Source organism: Salvelinus alpinus, chromosome 10 (assembly GCF_045679555.1).
Source record: "Salvelinus alpinus chromosome 10, SLU_Salpinus.1, whole genome shotgun sequence".
Taxonomy (NCBI): Eukaryota; Metazoa; Chordata; class Actinopteri; order Salmoniformes; family Salmonidae; genus Salvelinus; species Salvelinus alpinus.
The window spans coordinates 72,732,929-72,746,048 of NC_092095.1; the positions used below are offsets into that span (position 1 = coordinate 72,732,929).

The 13,120-nt window shown below is 43.2% G+C and overlaps 2 protein-coding genes across 6 annotated transcripts in view; both read left to right on the forward strand.

Moving 5' to 3' along the window:
• Positions 1–13,120, forward strand: part of LOC139533032 (zinc finger protein 271-like) — a 279,603-nt gene that overhangs the window by 121,000 nt on the left and 145,483 nt on the right. The window lies entirely within an intron of this gene.
• The window catches only part of LOC139533065 (zinc finger protein ZFP2-like), a 316,223-nt gene that overhangs the window by 42,214 nt on the left and 260,889 nt on the right, over positions 1–13,120 (forward strand). The gene's annotated exons all lie outside the window — the stretch shown is intronic.

A 13,120-nucleotide genomic window follows, 5' to 3' on the forward strand; every position in this document is an offset into this window, starting at 1 on the left:
ACTTGTACTAAATGGTTTTTGAGTCTTGTATGCATTTATCTACTACATGTTAAGTATTAGCTCAAAAGTATTGTGGGGCTCCTGCACCTAAATATAAACAGTACCGGCACACAAAATGAGTATGGGCAACTATTTCAGTCCAAGTCAACCACTGAATTAGATAATTAAACAACAAAAAATATAATATATTTCATAGAGAATAAAGAAAGTGCCAGAACTGTGAAGAAAATAACTTTTGTGTCCGTTTCTCCTCTACTACTTGCCGACTCAGGTATGAGGCCGGTAACATCAACAGAGAGGACAAACCCAGCCTGCCTCTCTCCTTCCACACTGAGTCCAAACCTACAGTCACTGGGTCCTGATTGTGACAGTGGAGCCCAGTTTGCTCTGCAGGATCCAGAGATGGCATCAGTGAAGCTGGAGGACTGCAGTCAAACACTGGAGCTAAATGCCAACATTAAAGATGAAGAAGGGGAGGAGAAGATTGGGAAATCTGTTTCTCATGGTAAGAGCAGGGTTCTATCTAACTAAGTTTGTTTTTCATTCTAACTTCTCACTGTGTATGAAAAGTTGCAGTAGAACTGTTTCAATGATGAACTGTTTCAATGAGAAGGAAGATGTTATTTCATGGTACTGAGACTTGTATGGTTTGACACCAGTATTGCCAGCATTTGTTTTATTAACTGGGCTATCTGGAGTGTTCAGAGTAGAGTGATGAAGTGAAGTAGACAAACTGACAGTGTTTTAAAGTTATATGAAATTAGTCTGTGTAGTTTCTATCCCTTGTGGTAGTGAGTGGATGATATGGTTCATCATTTTCTTGACTTATGAGATACTTTTAGAATAGTTTTTTTCTCCTTTTGTATTGCACAGCCTACTTGTGTGAATACGTACAGGTAGCCTAGTGGTTAGAGCATTGGGACAGTAACCGAAAGGTTGCTGGATCTAATCCCCGAAGACAAGGTAATAATCTGTTCTGCCCCTGAGCAAGGCAGTTAACCCACTGTTCCCCGGGCGCCGAAGACGTGAATGTCGATTATGGCAGCCCTCCGCACCTCTCTGATTCGGGAAGACACATTTCAGTTGAATGCATTCAGTTGTACAACTGACTAGGTATCCCCTCTCCCATTCGGAAAGTATTTAGACTCCTTGACTTTTTCCACGTTTTGTTACGTTACAGCCTTATTCTAAAATTGATTAAATAAACAATGTTCCTTATCAATCTACACACAATGCCCCATAATGAGAAAGCAAATACAGGTTTTTAGAAATGTTTTCACGTTTATATAAAAAAAAAACAGAAGTACCTTATTTACATAGGTATTCAGACCCTTTGCTATGATACTCGACATTGAGCTCAGGTGAATCCTGTTTCCATTTATCAACTTTGAGATGTTTCTACAACTTGATTGTCAACCTGTGGTAAATTCAATTGATTGGAAATGATTTGGAAAGGCACACACCTGTCTATATAAGGTCCCACATTTGACAGTGCGTGTCAGAGCAAAAACCAAGCCATGATGTCGAAGTAATTGTCTGTAGAGCATGGTGGTGGTAGCATCATGCAGTGGGGATGTTTTTCAGCGGCAGGGACTGGGAGGCTAGTCAGGATCGAGGGAAAGATGAACAGAGCAAAGAGAGATCGTTGATGAAAACCTGCTACAGAGCGCTCAGGTCCTCAGACTGGGGTGAAGGTTCACCTTCCAACAGGGCGCCGACCCTGGGCACACAGCCAAGACAACGCAGGAGTGGCTTTGGTACAAGATACGCCTTTTATTCTGTTCGTGAGGATTAATGACCGAGAGAAGGCAGGAGACACTTTGTCATGTTTAGAGTCGCTTGGGTTAAACTGCTCCCTTTAAAACCTCTCTGGTCTAGGGGGCAGTATCCTGAATTTCGGTTGTCTGACGTGCTCAAAGTAAACTGCCTATCACTCAGGCCCAGAAGCTAGGATATGCATTTAAATGGTAGAATTGGATAGAAAACACTGAAGTTCTAAAACTGTTAAAATAATGTCTGTGGGTCTAAAATAACTGTTATGGCAGGCTAAAACCAAGCTTTTTCTTTTTAAGCTTCCAGCCACTTCAAATGTAGAGCTATTGAAAACTGACTTCTGGCTCCCAAATTGAAGTTCCTATGGCTTCCACTAGATGTCAACAGTCTTTATACATGGTTTCAGGCTTGGTTTTTGAAAAACCATTGAGTAATTGTTATTTGTCCATGGGGAGCACTAAGGGAAAAGTTGTCTCTTTGCCTGCGTGAACGAGGGTGCGCTCTTTGTAATTTTCCTTTCCTATTGAAAATACTAGACGCCGTATGAAGTACTATAATTTATTTAGATATTAGACTACCTGACAATTAATTAGAAGTGTTGTTTGACTGGTTTGGATGAACTTTACCGGTAACTTTTGGGACTTTGTCTGCATGTTGAACTGGTGGATTACTGAACTCAATGACTCCTACTAAACTGACTTTTTAGGATATAAAGAAGGACTTTATCGAACAAAACGAACCATTCATCTTGTAGCTGGGACCCTTGGGATTGCAAACAGAGGAAGATCTTCAAAGGTAAGTGATTTATTTTATTGCTATTTGGGATCTTGTGATGCCTGTGCTGGTTTGAAAAATATGTTGTGGGGTGCTGATCTCAGATAATCGAATGCTCTGCTTTCGCCGTGAAGCCTATTGTAAATCGGACAACGCGGTTCGATTACCAAGATTCTAAGCTAAAGAATGGTGTATAACACTTGTATTTTCATGAATGTTTAATATTAATATTTTGAATTTGGCGCTCTGCAATTTCACCGGTTGTTGTCGCAGGTGGACTGCTAGCGGTACACTGATCCCTAACAGGTTTTAATGGATCAGTCGTCTACCAGGCTACACTCTACGATTGGGGGAGGTGGGAGAGGAAACGTTGGATGTCTCGGTTAGGTAGACAGTAGAATGGGGTGCAGTGTTTTACAGTTAGCATAGATTTATTTTTGTTTGTTCCAACAGATCTTTACATATTTTTCTCACTACAAAATATTCCTGCGTTCCTTGTGGTTACTAAACATATTTTGTCTTTATGCTATAGCTTATTCCATGTTTACATCTTTGGTTAAACTGAAATGTACTTTGTGGAATGTCCGTGGAGTTTGTAAACTATCCAAGCTTAAACAGGTTATTACTAGGCTTAAACAGCTTCATTAATCTATTGTGTTCCTAAAATACACTCACTTGTTGAAGGATGAGCTACTTAAAGTATGCAGGAGATGGCAAGTAATAGCATCCTGTTTCTCCTCTCATTCTCATGGTGTTATGGTTTTAATTCACAAATCTCTTCCGTTTCAAGTGAATAATATTATAACTGATACATCTGGTATCAGGGAGGGAACTCTTTGAATGAGCATATCAAACTGGTTCATGTTTATGGTCCTAATGATGAAATCCCACATTTTTTGAGAATTTATTTCTGTTGATAACCTCCCTTCCTGGTAAAGTCCTAATGGCAGGGGATTTTAATAATCCTCATCTAGATCACTCCTCTGGTTTAGACACTTCCCACTAGCAGAGTAGAAAGAAATTACAGCTTTTCATTAAGGACTTAAATCTATGTGAACCTTGGAGGACTCAGAACCAGAGTAAAAGGGAGTATTCCTGTTACTCGTCAACATTTTAAATAATTTTCTCATACAGACTACTTTTTAGTTTCTTGCTCATTGCTTCCCAATGTAGCAGGGCGTGGCTATGATAGTATTGTTCTGAGTGACCGTTCCCATGAGTCATTATTTTATAGGCATACAAAACTAGTATGGTGTTTGCGTCCCAGATGGTTACAGGACCCAGACTTCTTACATTACGTTGGAGTGCATAAAGATGTTTATTTTACATTGAACACTGACCAAACGACAGCGAGTACCAGATGGAAGGCTTTCAAAGCACATATTAGTTATGTGTAATATCACAAAAAGATACATATCTAGCAAGATATGTGAAATATTACAGTATTTGTTTGAAAACTAGCAAAGAATAGCTCCACCTATAACAGTAACGCTAGTTAGTGAAGCCTGAGACTAACGTTACAGTATGGACAGTCCAAAATAGTTGTAGATGATCCACAACACAGGGTCTTTTGCTAGTAGCTACCAAGTAACAGTGGCCCTCCCATATAGCATTCATGTAGTATACCATGATACGTTTACAAACCAAAAAAAGTATCAAAGATCAGAAATGAACAGCCTACGTGAGAAAAAGATGCCATTGAATATGTGCTACATTACCCAAAGTTCCTTTGCATGTGAGTGTCAATCATTTTAGTCCAAGGATATGATCGAAAGGCCTCCATCATTCCTAAATGGAAGAGGTTTGGAACCACCAATTCTTTTTTAGGAAGCTGGACACCCGGCCAAACTGGGACATAAGTTGAGAAGGACCTTGGTCAGGGAGGTGACCAAGAAGCCGATGGTCACTCTGACAGAGCTCCTCTGTGGCGAAGGGAGAACCTTCCAGAAGGACAACTATCTCTGCAGCACTCCACTAATCATGCCTTTATGGTAGAGTGCCCAGATGGAAGCCACTCTTCAGTAAAAGGCTCATGACAACCTGCTTGGAGTTTGCCAAAAGACACCGAAAGAACTCAGATCATGAGAAACAAGATTCTCTGGTCTGATAAAACCAAGATTGAAGTCTTTGGCCTTAATGTCAAGCATCACGCCTGGAGGAAACCTGGCACCATCCCTACAGTGAAGCATGGTGGTGGCAGGAGCAATTTGTGGGGATGTTTTTCAGCGGCAGGGACTGGGAGACTAGTCAGGATCGATTGAAAGATGAACGGCGCAAAGTTCAACGAAGTACAGATAGATCCTTTATGAAAACCTGCTCCACAGCACTCAGGACCTCACACTGGGGGTGACGGTTCACCTTCCAACAGGACGACTACCCTAAACACAAAGCTAAGACAACACAGGAGTGTCTTCGGGACAAGTCTCTGAATGTCCTTGAGTGGCCCAGCCAAAGCCCAGACTTGAACCCAATCGAATATCTCTGGAGAGATATGAAAACAGCTGTGCGGCGACACGTCTACAGAGAAGAATGCGAGAAACTCCCCAATACAGCTATGCCAAAGCTTGTAGCGTCATACCCAAGAAGACTCAAGGCTGTAATCGCTGACAACTGTGCTTCATCAAAGTATGGAGTAAGGGTTCTGAATATTTATGTAAATGTGATATTTCCGTTTCGGGAAAAAATGTAAATGTTCCAATCATTTTTCGTTGATATTAGAAACAATTTAAATAAGGGCTGTGTTTCGTGTTGGCTTACCCTGGCGTGACGATTTGATAACCATGTAAATCTCTCTCGGACAAGGTGACTTATCAATATATTAGTCTTTATTTCCTCTCAGATTATAAAATGCTAATTAGCATCAAAGTAGACATCATGCAAAACAACCAATCACCGCAAGCTCCTGCACATCATCTCTAGCTGACACCTTTGCTAACAGGTATTGTGTCAATTTAAAACTTGAGACAGTTCACAGAATTGTACATTTTAAATAAATGTAGCCTATTTATTCATTACTAAATGTAGCTAACATTAGTTAACCCAGAGATCCTTACCGTTGCCTAGATTTGTCAGTCTTGTTCAGATCATGGCATTTGTAGTTTTATGATAGTGTTGGTCAATTTCTTCAACAGATGATCAGGTCTATATAATTATCAAACATACATTAGTAATGGAACGGAAATACTTTTTGTTTAACTTCTTGCCACTAGGGGGGTGCCATTTCGACATAGTACAAAGTCGTTCCCAAATTAAACTGCCTCGTACTCAATTCTTGCTCGTACAATATGCATATTATTATTACTATTGGATAGAAAACACTCTAGTTTCTAAAACCGTTTGAATTATGTCTGAGTGAAACAGAACTGGACTTAGAGCAATTTTCCTATGAGGATTTGAAAATGCTCAAATCTGCTCGCTGTTCCCAGAACAGTTTATTAATTTGCCTGTCCTCTATTGGTTGAGATGCACTGCATACGCCTTCCTCTGGGTGTCAGCGAATAGAGGGTCTTGAAATGGAGTCTCTAGGCAGAGCTGAAAGTCTATAAATTGATTGGAAACGAGGTGTATCGTTCTTTCCCCTTCGCTCTGACGCACTGAGGACCTTGGCACATTCTACTGGAAGCATCGGTTATAGATCTTAGACATTTCCGGCTGTGTTTTTATTCGATATAGGCTTTAAAGACATCATAATCTTGTTATTTTGAACCGAATTATATCAGTTTATGTCAGTATATTGCGATTTTCGGGTATTTATTTTCTTGGCGCTGTAGGAAGTTGGGTATCTCGCTCTCATGCTATTGTTTACTGCTAATTGCAACGTTGAAGACGACATTCTACAACCTAGCAACGATTCTTTTGGACAAAGGACACCTTTCCCAACATTCTGATGAGAGTTCATCAAAAAGTAAGAACTATTTATGCTGATAATTCGTTGTTCTGTTGAAAAAAGTCAAATGCATAAGCCGCCATTACTTGCAGTGTAGCCTTGCTTTATCGCACGCTGTATTTTGAAGTAACGTTCATTTTAAAAATGTAACCCAGCGATTGCATTAAGAACTAATTTGTCTTTCAATTGCTGTCCAACCTGTATTTTTTGTCAAGTTTTGGAATAGTTACTGATTAGAATAGGTGCCTCTTCAAAGATTTCTCCTGACATTTTCTGGGCAGCTTTGCTACTTTTGTCATTGTATAACCACGATTTGTGGCGCTAAATATGCACATTTTCGAACAAACTCTATATGCATTGTGTAATATGATGTTATAGGACTGTCATCTGAAGAATTCTGAGAAGGTTAGTGAAAAAATTAATATATTTTGGTGGTTTATACGTTATCGCTATTTTTGCCTTGAATCAATGCTGGTGTGATGTTTGCTATTGTGGTAAGCTAATATAACGCTATATTGTGTTTTCGCTCTAAAACACTTAGAAAATCTGAAATATTGTCTGGATTCACAAGATCTGTGTCTTTCATCTGCTGCCCGCTGTGTATTTAAGAAATGTTATATGATGAGTAATTAGCTAATACACGATGGTCTCTGTAGTTATTCTAGTCGCTTTGGTGAGAGTTGTGATGGTGGCTGCAATGGTAAACTATGATTTATACCTGAAATATGCACATTTTTCTAACAAAACATGCTATACAATAATATGTTATCAGACTGTCATCTGATGAGGTTGTTTCTTGGTTAGTGGCTATTTATATCTTTATTTGGTCGAATTTGAGATAGCTACTGATGGAGTAAAAAAAATGGTGGAGTAAGAAAAGTGGTGTCTTTTGCTAACGTGGTTTGCTAATAGATTTACATATTGTGTCTTCCCTGTAAAACATTTTAAAAATCAGAAATGATGGCTTTATTCACAAGATGTGTATCTTTCATTTGGTGTCTTGGACTTGTGATTTCATGAACATTTTATTATATGATATCCCTGTGGCTTCAGGCTAGGCTATGCTAGTCAGCTTTTGTGATGGGGGTGCTCCCGGATCCGGGTTTGGTAGGCGTTAGAGGTTAAGTATTAAAATTCTCCTTTAATAATACAATTGTAGGCAGCTGTTGGTACAGTATATGATAGCTCTCCCCAGGTTCTGCAAAATGTCTAAGACATCCTGTAACTCATATAGCCTCCCCAGTCCTCCGTGTGACTTTCCCTGGCAACAACATTTTAATAAATCTAACCTCCCCATGACAGCAGCAACCATCTTGTCAGCAATTAAAAGCTCAGAAGTGGGTTTGACTGAAACTTGATCTTTCATCACAAGTATAGGATCATAAGGTGAACGAGTCCAAGCATCTTCTGACAGGTGGCCTGTGGTACTAAACGCCGTCTTCCACTCTTCTCCCTCCCGGATACGCACCAGGTTGTAAGCGCTCCTGAGATCCAATTTTGTGAAGAAGTGTGCCCCGTGCATTGACTCGATCGCACTGGCTATGAGAGGCAGCGGGTAACTGTACCTCGCAGTGATTTGGTTAATGCCTCGATAGTCAATACACGGACGCAGACCTCTATCCTTCTTCTTCACAAAAAATAAACTCGAGCAGGCAGGTGACGTGGAGGGCAGAATGTACCCCTGCCCCAGAGATTCGGAAACATTTGTTTCCATAGCCGCCGTCTCCTCTTGCGACAGGGGATACACGTGACTCCTGGGAAGTGCTACGTTTACCAGGAGATTTATCGCACAATCCCCCCCGTCGATGGGGTGGTAATTGAGTCGCCTTCTTCTTACAGAAGGCGAGAGCCAAATCGGTATATTCAGAGGGGATGCGCACGGTGGAGACCTGGTCTAGGCTTTCCACTGTAGTAGCACCGATGGAAACCCCTAAACACCTCCCCGAGCACTTTCGTGACCACCCCGTGAGAGCGGTCTGTTGCCACGAAATAGTGTGGTCATGACAGGCCAACCAGGGTAGGCCCAGCACCACGGGAAACGCAGGAGAATCAATAAGGAAGAGACTGATTCTCTCCTTGTGACCCTCCTGCGTAACCATGCCAAGTGGAGCGGTGGCCTCCATAGTCGACCATTAGGGTCAGGGCTAACTATCTAGGGCGTGCACAGGGAAGGGCATATCCACAGGAACAATGGGGATCCCTAAAAATGATCTGTCAATAAAATTCCCAGCTGCGCCTGAATCTACGAGCGCCTTAACCTTTTACGGGGGCAGCCCGACACGGTACACTTATGACAACATCCAGCTCAAAGTGCACGGCGCGAAATTCAAAATCTATTTTTTTTTAATATATTTAACTTTCACACATTAACAAGTCCAAGACACCAGATGAAAGGTGCACATCTTGTGAATCAAACCAACATGTCCGATTTTTAAAATGTTTTACAGGGAAGACAAAATATGTAAATCTATTAGCTAACCACGTTAGCAAAAGACAACTTTTTCTAACTCCATCAGTTTCTTACTCCATCAGGTGCTATCACAAATTCGACCAAATAAAGATATAAATAGCCACTAACCAAGAAACAAATTCATCAGATGACAGTCTGATAACATATTTATTGTATAGCATATGTTTTGTTAGAAAAATTTGCATATTTCATGTATAAACCATAGTTTACATTTCAGCTACAATCCGAAATTGCACCAAAAGCAGCCATAATATTTACAGACACCAACGTCAAATAGCTATTTACTCATCATAAAACATTTCTGAAAAATACATAGTCTGCAGCAATTGAAAGACAGGCATCTTGTGATTCCAAACAATATTTCCGATTTATTAAATGTTTTACAGCGCAAACAAAATGTATCGCTATATTAGCGTAGCTACAATAGACAGAAATAATTGGGCGCCCACGGCCAATTCACATGCACGACAGATATATGAAATAACATCATAAAATGGGTCTTACTTTTGCTGATCTTTCATCAGAATGTTGAAGAACGTGTCCTCTGTCCAGATGAGTCGTTGTTTCGATTCAGAATGGCAAATGTCCCTCTTCAATTAGCATTGGCACTAGCGTAGTGGCATAAATTTCTCCAACGTAAACACAGTCAGAGGACGGAACACGGCAAAACTCCCGAATAAAGTTTCAATAATCTGATTAAACTATATTGAAAAAACATACATTACGATGATATGGTCACATGTAGCAAAAAAAATTCGAGCCGGAGACGTTAGCCGTTCGTTACGGCAGCAAAACAGAAGTCCATCCCACTTCCTCCAGAGTACCGGAAATGGACGGTCAGGACAAAGAAATAGGTTTTTTTCCACCACAGAACAAGATGAGCAGAAAAATTTCTTCTCTGACATCCTCTTTACACCAATAGGAAGGCGTATAGATTGTCAGCAGACTCCTAAGTGTTAAGACCATGTATAGGCATCAAATTGAAAAGAGCATCGATTTCTGACATTTTACTTCCTGGTCAGGAAAAGTGCTGCAGAAGGACTTCTGTTTCACTCAGAGAAATAATTCCAACTCTTTTAGAAACTAGAAAGTCTTTTCTATCCAAAAAGAATAATAATATTCATATTGTACGAGCAAGATTTGAGTAGGAGGCCGTTTGAAATGGGCACGATTTCACTGGCTACTCAACACTTTGCCTTGCAGCCATAAGAAGTTAAGCTGGGAATGCGGGGAAAATTAATAAACAAAAACATGTGAGCAACCAGGGGCTCTGGGTGAGCCTGGTGCCGACTCACCTGGGGTGACACGAGAGTGCCCTGTCTGCTGCCTCGACTCCCAGAGGATCTCCCCAGCACCGACCGGCAGTGTGCCCTCTGCGGCCACAGATGGTGCATGGAATGGCCCCGCCTCCTGTCGCCCTAAGTGCAGCACCTCCCAGCTCCATGGGCGTCGGCGCGGTGGTGATGGGGGATGGAATCGACAGACCCCGATCTGGATGTCCGCGGGTAGCCAGCACGTTATCCAGCCGGATGGACAGGTCCGCCAGCTGCTTGAATGTGAGAGTGGTGTCCCTGCAGGCCAACTCCCGACGGACGTCCTCGTGCAAACTGCACCGGTAGTGATCGATTAGGGCCTTGTCCTTCCATCATGAACTCCTGTGCGCTCCTCGTCCCCTGCCTCAGGTGCACGAGACGTTCACCCGCCGCTCTACCCTCAGGCGGGTGGTCAAAGACTGCCGGAAAGCGGCGGGTGAAATCCATAAGGCGTTGGCCCACTCCAGGGCCTTCCCTGAGAGGCAGGAGACAAGGACGGCCACGCTCTCACGGCCTGAGGGAGCCAGGTGGACGGTTGCCAGGTAGAGCTCTAGCTGGAGCAAGAACCCCTGACATCCCGCCGCCGTACCATCATACTCCCTCGGGAGGGCGAGCCGGATCCCACTGGGACCAGGTGGAGGGGTCATTATAGGTGAAACTGGTGGTGCTGGTGGAGACGATGGAGGAACTCCTCTCTTCCATCGCTCCATTGTGTGCAGCACGCGGTCCATGGCGCTGCCGAGATGCTGGGGAATAGTAGAGGCCTGCTGGACTCGCTCCTCGACCCCTACTGCAGGGGCACCTGCTCCTGCTGACTCCATTTGAGGTGCGTGTTTCTGTCAAGGCTTTGGGTAACTGGTGAAAAGGAGTCAAGCGCAGGAGAGTTGAGATGCGTGGACAAGGTATTTAATGCATGAAAAAAAACACCAGTAGAGAAACAATACAACGGTGCGTGAAATATACCGGTACCACGAATAAACGGGCGTAGATACAAAGCCCGGCAACAAAATACCAGCCGTCAGATACAGCCATCAACATAGAACAAACACGCACACATACATGTGGGAAACAGAGGGTTAAATACTGAACATGTAATGGATCGGCGATGGCTAGAAGACCGGTGACGTCGACCGCCGAGCTCCGCCCGAACAAGGAGAGGGACCGACTTCGGCGGAAGTCGTGACAGTTCCTCTTATAGAATATTAGCTCAACAGTATTGTGGAGCTCCTGTGCCTAAATATAAACAGCACCGGCACCTTTTTCAGTCCAAGTCAAGCACTGAATTAGATAATTGAACATATAATATACACTGCTCAAAACAATAAAGGGAACACTAAAATAACACATCCTAGATCTGAATGAAATATTCTTATTAAATACTTTTTTCTTTACATAGTTGAATGTGCTGACAACAAAATCACACAAAAATGATCAATGGAAATCAAATTTATCAACCCATGGAGGTCTGGATTTGGAGTCCCACTCAAAATTTAAAGAGAAAAACCACACTACAGGCTGATCCAACTTTGATGTAATGTCCTTAAAACAAGTCAAAATGAGGCTCAGTAGTGTGTGTGGCCGCCACGTACCTGTATGACCTCCCTACAACACCTGGGCATGCTCCTGATGAGGTGGCGGATGGTCTCCTGAGGGATCTCCTCCCAGACCTGGACTAAAGCATCCGCCAACTCCTGGACAGTCTGTGGTGCAACGTGGTGTTGGTGGATGGAGCGAGACATGATGTCCCAGATGTGCTCAATTGGATTCAGTTCTGGGGAACGGGCGGGCCAGTCCATAGCATCAATGCCTTCCTCTTGCAGGAACTGCTGACACACTCCAGCCACATGAGGTCTAGCATTGTCTTGCATTAGGAGGAACCCAGGGCCAACCGCACCAGCAAATGGTCTCACAAGGGGTCTGAGGATCTGATCTCGGTACCTAATGGCAGTCAGGCTACCTCTGGCGAGCACATGGAGGGCTGTGCGGACCCCCAAAGAAATGCCACCCCACACCATGACTGACCCACCGCCAAACCGGTCATGCTGGAGGATGTTGCAGGCAGCAGAACGTTCTCCACGGCGTCTCCAGACTGTCACATGTGCTCAGTATGAACCTGCTTTCATCTGTGAAGAGCACAGATGGCGAATTTGCCAATCTTGGTGTTCTCTGGCAAATGCCAAACGTCCTGCACGGTGTTGGGCTGTAAGCACAACCCCCACCTGTGGACGTCGGGCCCTCATTACCACCCTCATGGAGTCTGTTTCTGACCGTTTGAGCAGACACATGCACATTTGTGGCCTGCTGGAGGTCATTTTGCAGGGCTCTGGCAGTGCTCCTCCTTGCACAAAGGCGGAGGTAGCGGTCCTGCTGCTGGGTTGTTGCCCTCCTACGGCCTCCACATCTCCTGATGTACTGGCCTGTCTCCTGGTAGCGCCTCCATGCTCTGGACACTACGCTGACAGACACAGCAAACCTTCTTGCCACAGCTCGCATTGATGTGCAATCCTGGATGAGCTGCACTACCTGAGCCACTTGTGTGGGTTGTAGACTCCGTCTCATGCTACCACTAGAGTGAAAACACTGGCAGCATTCAAAAGTGACCAAAACATCAGCCAGGAAGCATAGGAACTGAGAAGTGGTCTGTGGTCACCACCTGCAGAACCACTCCTTTATTGGGGGTGTCTTGCTAATTGCCTATAATTTCCACCTGTTGTCTATTCCATTTGCACAACAGCATGTGAAATTTATTGTCAATCAGTGTTGCTTCCTAAGTGGACAGTTTGATTTCACAGAAGTGTGATTGACTTGGAGTTACATTGTGTTTAACTTCTTGTCAATATGGGGGCGCTGTTTCACCAGTGGAAAAAAGTGGCCAAATTAAACTGCCTCGTACTCAATTCTTGC